This window comes from Apis cerana, unplaced genomic scaffold, assembly GCF_029169275.1.
Source record: "Apis cerana isolate GH-2021 unplaced genomic scaffold, AcerK_1.0 scaffold3_AcerK, whole genome shotgun sequence".
Lineage (NCBI taxonomy): Eukaryota > Metazoa > Arthropoda > Insecta > Hymenoptera > Apidae > Apis > Apis cerana.
This window is the reverse complement of record NW_026893561.1, coordinates 292,501-302,500: the sequence shown is the minus strand read 5'-3', so window position 1 is coordinate 302,500 and position 10,000 is coordinate 292,501. Positions and strand designations below refer to the sequence as shown.

The following is a 10,000-nucleotide window of genomic DNA, read 5'->3' as shown; positions in this document are numbered from 1 at the left end:
GGAGAAAGAACGGGGAAGGGAGAAAAAGGAAGGGAATGTAAATATTTATGAATATTCATAATAGATATAAAATATAAGACGAATTAATGTCTAAAACATGAAATAATTGTATTAATAAAAATATTATATGCGAGTACGCTATACTATTTAAAAAAGGGGGGGGGGGAAATAGTAATAATAGTAATATCAAAATAGTAGCAATAAAGGATTTTTCACGACCAACACATAGTAACTGTAAGCAAACAATGATAATAATGGGCAGATACAAGCTTCTTAGATTGTAAGATTACAGAACAGAAGAATTATCACTCGAAACGTTAAACCTATATTGCGGGAAAAATATCTAAATATCATGGATGTTGGAGGGATACGTATAGAACGAGCGAACCGACTTGATCGGAGGACTTTGCGCGATACGCGTAGAACGGGCGAACCGACCTGACCGGGGACTTTGAGCGTACGGTCGTACTACCGAATCGACATGACTCGGATATTTTCTTCTTAATTTCTCGAGAAATAACTTTATAACTTGTACTTGTTTTTTTTCATTAATCAATTTATATTTATCATTCGCAATTTCTTATATTGTCAATTTTTTCTTTTCTTTCATCAAAAACAGATTTTTCATAACTTTTCTTATCGAGAAAAAAATTTAATTTTCTTGTAAAAATCTATTATTGAACTTTAATTTATACCGTCATGTTAATATATTTATAATTTTTTCTTCCGGGGTACTCTGAGCGATATGTACAGAACGAGGGAACCGACATGACCGGGAGACTTTGCGCCATACGCGTAGGACGGGCGAACCGACATAACTCGGATAATTTCTTTTAATTTCTCGAGAAATAACATAATAACTGGTATGTTTTTCTTTCATTAATCAATTTATATTTATCCTTCGCAATTTTTTATATTCTTAATTTTTCTGTTCTTTCATCAAAAATTGATTTTTCGTAACTTTTCTTATCGAGAAAAAAATTATTTTTTTGAAAAATCTATCATTGACCTTTCATTTATACCGTCATGTTAATATACTTATAATTTTTTTTTACTCTGAGCGATATATATAGAACGGGCGAACCGACATGATCGGGGACTTTGCGCTATACGCGTAGGACGGGCGAACCGACATGACCGGGGACTTTGCGCGTACGATCGAGCTATGGTCGAACCGACGTGACTCGGGTATTTTTTTCTTAATTTCTCGAAAAATGACCTTATAACTGGTATGTTTTTTTTTCATTAATCAATCTATATTTATCCTTCGCAATTTTTTATATTGTTAATTTTTTCTGTTCTTTCATCAGAAATTGATTTTTCGTAACTTTTCTTATCGAGAAAAAAAAAATTTAATTTTTTTGAAAAAATATAATATTGACCTTTCATTTATACCGTCATGTTAATATAAATTATAATTTTTCTTTACCGGGGAACTATGAAAGATATATATATAGAACGGGCGAACCGACATGACCGGGGACTTTGCGCTATACGCGCAGGACGGGCGAACCGACATGACCGGGGACTTTGCTCCATACGCGTAAGACGGGCGAACCGACATGACCGGGGACTTTGCGCGTACGATCGAGCTATGGTCGAACCGACGTGACTCGGGTGTTTTTTTCTTAATTTCTCGAAAAATAATCTTATAACTGGTATGTTTTTTTTTCATTAATCAATTTATATTTATCCTTCGCAATTTTTTATATTGTTAATTTTTTCTGTTCTTTCATCAGAAATTGATTTTTCGTAACTTTTCTTATTGAGAAAAAAAAAATTTAATTTTTTTGAAAAAATATAATATTGACCTTTCATTTATATTATACCGTCATGTTAATATAAATTATAATTTTTTTTTACCGGGGAACTCTGAACGATATATATATAGAACGGGCGAACCGACATGACCGGGGACTTTGCGCCATACGCGTAGGACGGGCGAACCGACATGACCGGGGACTTTGCGCTATACGCGCAGGACGGGCGAACCGACATGACCGGGGACTTTGCGCTATACGCGTAAGACGGGCGAACCGACATGACCGGGGACTTTGCGCGTACGATCGAGCTATGGTCGAACCGACGTGACTCGGGTGTTTTTTCTTAATTTCTCGAAAAATAACCTTATAACTGGTATGTTTTTTTTTTCATTAATCAATTTATATTTATCCTTCGCAATTTTTTATATTGTTAATTTTTTCTGTTCCTTCATCAAAAATTGATTTTTCGTAACTTTTCTTATCGAGAAAAAAAAAATTTAATTTTTTTGAAAAAATATAATATTGACCTTTCATTTATACCGTCATGTTAATATAAATTATAATTTTTCTTTACCGGGGAACTCTGAACGATATATATATAGAACGGGCGAACCGACATGACCGGGGACTTTGCTCCATACGCGTAAGACGGGCGAACCGACATGACCGGGGACTTTGCGCGTACGATCGAGCTATGGTCGAACCGACGTGACTCGGGTGTTTTTCTCTTAATTTCTCGAAAAATAACCTTATAACTGGTATGTTTTTTTTTTCATTAATCAATTTATATTTATCCTTCGCAATTTTTTATATTGTTAATTTTTTCTGTTCCTTCATCAAAAATTGATTTTTCGTAACTTTTCTTATCGAGAAAAAAATTTAATTTTTTTGAAAAATATAATATTGACCTTTCATTTATACCGTCATGTTAATATAAATTATAATTTTTCTTTACCGGGGAACTCTGAACGATATATATATAGAACGGGCGAACCGACATGACCGGGGACTTTGCTCCATACGCGTAAGACGGGCGAACCGACATGACCGGGGACTTTGCGCGTACGATCGAGCTATGGTCGAACCGACGTGACTCGGGTGTTTTTCTCTTAATTTCTCGAAAAATAACCTTATAACTGGTATGTTTTTTTTTCATTAATCAATTTATATTTATCCTTCGCAATTTTTTATATTGTTAATTTTTTCTGTTCTTTCATCAGAAATTGATTTTTCGTAACTTTTCTTATTGAGAAAAAAATTTAATTTTTTTGAAAAATATAATATTGACCTTTCATTTATACCGTCATGTTAATATAAATTATAATTTTTTTTTACCGGGGAACTCTGAACGATATATATATAGAACGGGCGAACCGACATGACCGGGGACTTTGCGCCATACGCGTAGGACGGGCGAACCGACATGACCGGGGACTTTGCGCTATACGCGCAGGACGGGCGAACCGACATGACCGGGGACTTTGCGCCATACGCGTAAGACGGGCGAACCGACATGACCGGGGACTTTGCGCGTACGATCGAGCTATGGTCGAACCGACGTGACTCGGGTGTTTTTTTCTTAATTTCTCGAAAAATAACCTTATAACTGGTATGTTTTTTTTTCATTAATCAATTTATATTTATCCTTCGCAATTTTTTATATTGTTAATTTTTTCTGTTCTTTCATCAAAAATTGATTTTTCGTAACTTTTCTTATTGAGAAAAAAATTTAATTTTTTTGAAAAATATAATATTGACCTTTCATTTATACCGTCATGTTAATATAAATTATAATTTTTTTTTACCGGGGAACTCTGAACGATATATATATAGAACGGGCGAACCGACATGACCGGGGACTTTGCGCCATACGCGTAAGACGGGCGAACCGACATGACCGGGGACTTTGCGCGTACGATCGAGCTATGGTCGAACCGACGTGACTCGGGTGTTTTTCTCTTAATTTCTCGAAAAATAACCTTATAACTGGTATGTTTTTTTTTCATTAATCAATTTATATTTATCCTTCGCAATTTTTTATATTGTTAATTTTTTCTGTTCTTTCATCAAAAATTGATTTTTCGTAACTTTTCTTATCGAGAAAAAAATTTAATTTTTTTGAAAAAATATAATATTGACCTTTCATTTATACCGTCATGTTAATATACTTATAATTTTTTTTTACTCTGAGCGATATATATAGAACGGGCGAACCGACATGACCGGGGACTTTGCGCGTACGGTCGGGCCACCGAACCGACATGACTCGGGCATTTTTTTCTTAATTTCTCGAAAAATAACGTTATAACTGGTATGTTTTTTTTCATTAATCAATTTATATTTATCCTTTGCAATTTTTTATATTGTTAATTTTTTTTGTTCCTTTATTAAAAATTAATTTTTCGTAACTTTTCTTATCGAGGAAAAAATTTAATTTTTTTGAAAAATCTATTATTGACCTTTCATTTATACCATCCTGTTAATATATTTGTAATTTTTTTTACCAATTTGTATAATGATAATGATCATCGATCGAAGTCTAAGTTCCAGCGTACCTCCGCTCGGTCTGTCGCTACAGCGGTTTTGCACCATAAGCGGCCGTGCATTAGCCCGGTCGGCGCCGACATGGTGGCCGGCCGTTCGGTTACTGTAAGAGAAGCGACGGTCCGGTGCGGCCGGGCGGAGCAGCGTCGGGCGCGTGTCCGTTCTACGATCTCGGTCGAGATACGGTACACCGCTCCTCGGGAAATACTTTCTCGACTGTTTCTGTCCGGTTCTTACCGATCTTTCTCCACACTGCATAGCCGCGAGTCGGTGTCTATGACCGAATGGCTCTTGAGCGGCAAAGCGACCTATAGGGGGACGCTGGTGACCTGTATGTATGGCTTTTGCCATGTGTACTTGTACGACTGAGCATCAACTTTTAGCCTCGAGCGATCGGGCCTTTCTAACACCTAAGGATATATAAATCCCTAGGGCGTACGGGCGTGTCGAATAGTTCTTGGTGGCTTGCAATACGACACGTTTCGTATGATGAGCTTTGAGTTTGTAAAAGTGAGAGAAAAGAAACGACGTGCGATGTTATTGTAACACCACGTTGTTAAATAAAACACAATATTATATTATAATTTTTATATATATGATATTGTGAAGTATGATTCTTGAAATTGTGAATGAACGGGGCATATTGTGGAAGTGCTGATATTACATTGGGATATGCCTCAGCGTGAATTTATATTACGCGCTTTATGAAATTAAATTTTTTTCAAAAGGTTACCAAATGTTTAGCATGCTTGATACGTGCTCGAATATTTATAAAGACCTATTGTAGTCGATCGGTGAGGGGGCACCGACGACGAAAAATATATATATGTCAAAATTGGCAAAATATATTAATAATAAACTAAGATCCCTGGTTGATCCTGCCAGTAGTCATATGCTTGTCTCAAAGATTAAGCCATGCATGTCTCAGTACATGCCGAATTAAGGTGAAACCGCGAATGGCTCATTAAATCAGTTATGGTTCATTAGATCGTGGACACATTTACTTGGATAACTGTGGTAATTCTAGAGCTAATACATGCAAACAGAATTCCTCTCAGAGATGGGAGGAATGCTTTATTAGATCAAAACCAATCGGTGGCGGACGGCTCGTCCGTTCGTCCATCGTTTGTTTTGGTGACTCTGAATAACTTTGTGCTGATCGCATGGTCATCTAGCACCGGCGACGCATCTTTCAAATGTCTGCCTTATCAACTGTCGATGGTAGGTTCTGCGCCTACCATGGTTGTAACGGGTAACGGGGAATCAGGGTTCGATTCCGGAGAGGGAGCCTGAGAAACAGCTACCACATCCAAGGAAGGCAGCAGGCGCGCAAATTACCCACTCCCGGCACGGGGAGGTAGTGACGAAAATAACGATACGGGACTCATCCGAGGCCCCGTAATCGGAATGAGTACACTTTAAATCCTTTAACGAGGACCAATTGAGGGCAAGTCTGGTGCCAGCAGCCGCGGTAATTCCAGCTCCAATAGCGTATATTAAAGTTGTTGCGGTTAAAAAGCTCGTAGTTGAATCTGTGTGTCACAGTGTCGGTTCACCGCTCGCGGTGTTTAACTGGCATTATGTGGTACGTCCTATCGGTGGGCTTAGCTCCTTGTGGGCGGTCCAACTAATATCCCATCGCGGTGCTCTTCACTGAGTGTCGAGGTGGGCCGATACGTTTACTTTGAAAAATTAGAGTGCTTAAAGCAGGCTACCTTTGCCTGAATACTGTGTGCATGGAATAATGGAATAGGACCTCGGTTCTATTTTGTTGGTTTTCGAACCCTGAGGTAATGATTAATAGGGACAGATGGGGGCATTCGTATTGCGACGTTAGAGGTGAAATTCTTGGATCGTCGCAAGACGGACAGAAGCGAAAGCATTTGCCAAAAATGTTTTCATTAATCAAGAACGAAAGTTAGAGGTTCGAAGGCGATCAGATACCGCCCTAGTTCTAACCATAAACGATGCCAGCCAGCGATCCGCCGAAGTTCCTCCGATGACTCGGCGGGCAGCTTCCGGGAAACCAAAGCTTTTGGGTTCCGGGGGAAGTATGGTTGCAAAGCTGAAACTTAAAGGAATTGACGGAAGGGCACCACCAGGAGTGGAGCCTGCGGCTTAATTTGACTCAACACGGGAAACCTCACCAGGCCCGGACACCGGAAGGATTGACAGATTGATAGCTCTTTCTTGATTCGGTGGGTGGTGGTGCATGGCCGTTCTTAGTTGGTGGAGCGATTTGTCTGGTTAATTCCGATAACGAACGAGACTCTAGCCTGCTAAATAGACGTAACTTATGGTATCTCGAAGGCCCTCGGCTTCGGTCGGTGGGTTTTTACTACCAACGTACAAACAAATCTTCTTAGAGGAACAGGCGGCTTCTAGCCGCACGAGATTGAGCAATAACAGGTCTGTGATGCCCTTAGATGTTCTGGGCCGCACGCGCGCTACACTGAAGGAATCAGCGTGTTTTCCTGGCCGAAAGGCCCGGGTAACCCGCTGAACCTCCTTCGTGCTAGGGATTGGGGCTTGCAATTATTCCCCATGAACGAGGAATTCAGTAAGCGCGAGTCATAAGCTCGCGTTGATTACGTCCCTGCCCTTTGTACACACCGCCCGTCGCTACTACCGATTGAATGATTTAGTGAGGTCTTCGGACTGGTGCGCGGCCAATGTCTCGGCATTGCCGATGTTACCGGGAAGATGACCAAACTTGATCATTTAGAGGAAGTAAAAGTCGTAACAAGGTTTCCGTAGGTGAACCTGCGGAAGGATCATTAACGAATGAAACATACAAAAAGAGAATGCGTAACAAAAAGAGAGATAAACAAGGAGAAGGATAAAATGGAATTTCGATTCCATTACTAAATACCAAAATGTACTTTGTACATCGAACGAATAATGAAATCACGGAACGATGGCTTACGTGAGGAGGGAAAGAAAAAGAAATCCCTTCCGTCCGTTGTATCCGTTGATTTCGATCATTTTCGAATTTTTTTCTTACCAGACACGAAAATTCGACACGAAGAGAGAGGGAATAACGATAAATAAGCTCGAAGAGACGCTTGCGTGAAGGTCTATTTATCGAATAAACGGACCCGCCGTCTCGACGAGATGAATGTCGTTATGGTACGCAAAAAGATACAAAGGGACGCTTGCGTGAGATCGTCGTCGTCGTGTGTGCGTTTACGGATGCATATACGGACGCGATCCGCCGTCTCGATGATGTATATTTTTAATAAAGATTTATAAAGGTACGGTTTGCACGTACGTGTACGTATCACGTATGTATATGCATAATGGTATATACAAAATGATAAAAAAGAAAAAAGCGCTTGCGTGAGGTCGAATTTTTAAATGACCCGCCGCTTTAATAACATTACGTCCCTACTGAAATATATTGAAAACACAAAAATAAAATGACAAATGGCTTGACAACACAATAAGGCGCTTGCGTGAGGTCTTTTTTAAATAGACCCGCCGTCTTTATGAACGTATATGCGTGCGTTGCGTATGTGTATGTATATAGATACGTGCAAGAAAAGTACCAAATTCACATTTCTGTACCTCCTTTCTTTTTTATTTTCGTTGCCTGAGCTCCCGTTATAAAACGGGAGATGGACGAGGACCGCACACCAAGACTTTGGGATCGAACGAAGCTGTCGAGATAATGATAATCGAAAAAGCGGTAAGGACAAGTAGCGCGTCGATAGTAAAACGAAATCGAAGGATGGACGAGCCGCCGTCGAACTTTGTTTCGCGACGTTCTCTTCGATGGATACCAGTTCGACCTCTTTCTTATACGCTATAATCATTCTCGAATCGTGCTTCCTACCCATGGGTGGATGGTGTGATGGTCGTCGTCGTTGTAAGCTTTAAACCGACGAAACCAAGAACGGCGAAACCAAGATGCATCGCGTCGACGTGAGCCCGATTTTATCGCTTCTTATTTAAAAGTTGAAACGTTGTTCGTTCAGAGGGGAATATCGAATTATGTTCGGTTATACAGAGAGGCCATCGTGTCGTGAGTCGGACACCCGTACCGTTAGCGGATATTCGCTTCGGAAATTGGGAGGTAAGACCGCTCGAGGCCAACCGAAATTCGTATCCCATCGAATTTTATCGAGAATGCAATATATACCTGAACGAATTATAGTTTTCAATATCGAATTTTTTAAGCGTATGGGCTCTGCGACCATGCTTCGAAGAAGAGTCGTTCTCTCCAGGTTGAGCGACGGTTTAAAAAAAAGGATTCAGTATCGGGGTATCCTCGTCGTTTCCTTAATATAAAAAATAAAAAAGAAAATACGATTACCCTGAACGGTGGATCACTTGGCTCGTGGGTCGATGAAGAACGCAGCTAATTGCGCGTCAACGTGTGAACTGCAGGACACATGAACATCGACATTTCGAACGCACATTGCGGTCCACGGATACAATTCCTGACCACGCCTGGCTGAGGGTCGTTCACGTAACCCAAATACTGCTTGCGTTGCGTATCGTTACTCTTCGTACATTTGATCCTTTTTTCTCTCTTTTTTGTAATCCCCGCCGTCGTTCTTTAAAATCGAACGTTTCCGAGTCGGGTGTCAAAAATCGAGGAAAGGACAAGTTACAAGGAGGAAGATGCGCGACGTACGAGCGATTGTTTGACGTTCGTTGGCGTTCGTCGCGGTCGTGACCGAGACTACAGAATCGAAATGCATGTGCTAGCGTGTGGTATGTAACAATGAAAATGTCACGGACCTGCGTGAGTGTTCTCGGTGTCGTGAGTCGTCCGTTTTACGTAACGGATGACCGCCCGTGTTTCACCGCTTCGTGCTCGTTTTCAACGTTATTTCGTACCCGCCACTGCTTCGATTCGTCCGTCTTTGGATCACGATTACATACCGCGCCCCTAACGTCGTCTGAAATTAATATTTCTGCGATACTGTGAGAAAGGATAAAATATGGGAGTTTAATATCGAGAGAGGAGGGAAGAGAGATCCCTTGATGGCGCGTGATGATTGCCGTTCGTCGAGATTGTTAAAGAAAAGAGAGAGAGAGAAGAGCCCCAGGAATCGGAATACCCACTCCGTTCCTTCGTGTGTGTCATACTCTGTCGGAACTATCCGCTGGACCGTCACATCAACGTGCACGCGAGTCCTTAAGCGATACGTTTTCGTACCAGAGATCGAAGACTCCACGGAGATAATAGGATACGTAAGATGAGGACGAGTACGATTCTCTTTGGCGAGGCTTTTCTTTCGTTTTTCTTTTTCCCTTTCGAGACGACAAATTATGGCATCTCCGCGCAGAGGAAGAGAAATTTCCTGAATCTAGTGTTGGTCATCCCATGCCTTTTTCGTTGTTCATCGCCGGACCGCATGTCCATGTCGGTCGTCCAGTCCCCGGAAACGGCTCGTGATATTTTTCCTTGCGTGAGTTTCACTTTGCCTCATTTTGTTTTTTTTTCTTTTTCTCTGTACAGCAGTAAAGAGACTCGTGCACGCCTCGACGTACCATCCCCGGCCTGTTCATCGTCTTTGATGGATCAGGGTATTATAATCGGGTTGAGCTTCGAAGGCGTGTATCGGTGATTTCGATCTCTGTACAGATGAGAAAACGACGGAGGTTTTAAAAGTAGGAACCGCTGGAATTGTCAACGGAAGCTAAAATAGAGGACGGGCGTTAAAACAAAACCGATATTCGGA

At 40.9% G+C, this 10,000-nt stretch overlaps 2 non-coding genes across 2 annotated transcripts; both read left to right on the top strand.

Annotated features, from left to right (window-relative positions):
- Positions 1-5,172: 5,172 nt before the first annotated feature.
- Positions 5,173-7,087, top strand: LOC133667713 (small subunit ribosomal RNA). Its single transcript, XR_009833326.1, has one exon. It is a non-coding gene; the product is annotated as a small subunit ribosomal RNA (ribosomal RNA).
- Positions 7,088-8,619: 1,532 nt separating this feature from the next.
- On the top strand, positions 8,620-8,773 carry LOC133667757 (5.8S ribosomal RNA). The gene has a single exon (XR_009833360.1). It is a non-coding gene; the product is annotated as a 5.8S ribosomal RNA (ribosomal RNA).
- The last annotated feature ends 1,227 nt before the right edge of the window (positions 8,774-10,000 follow it).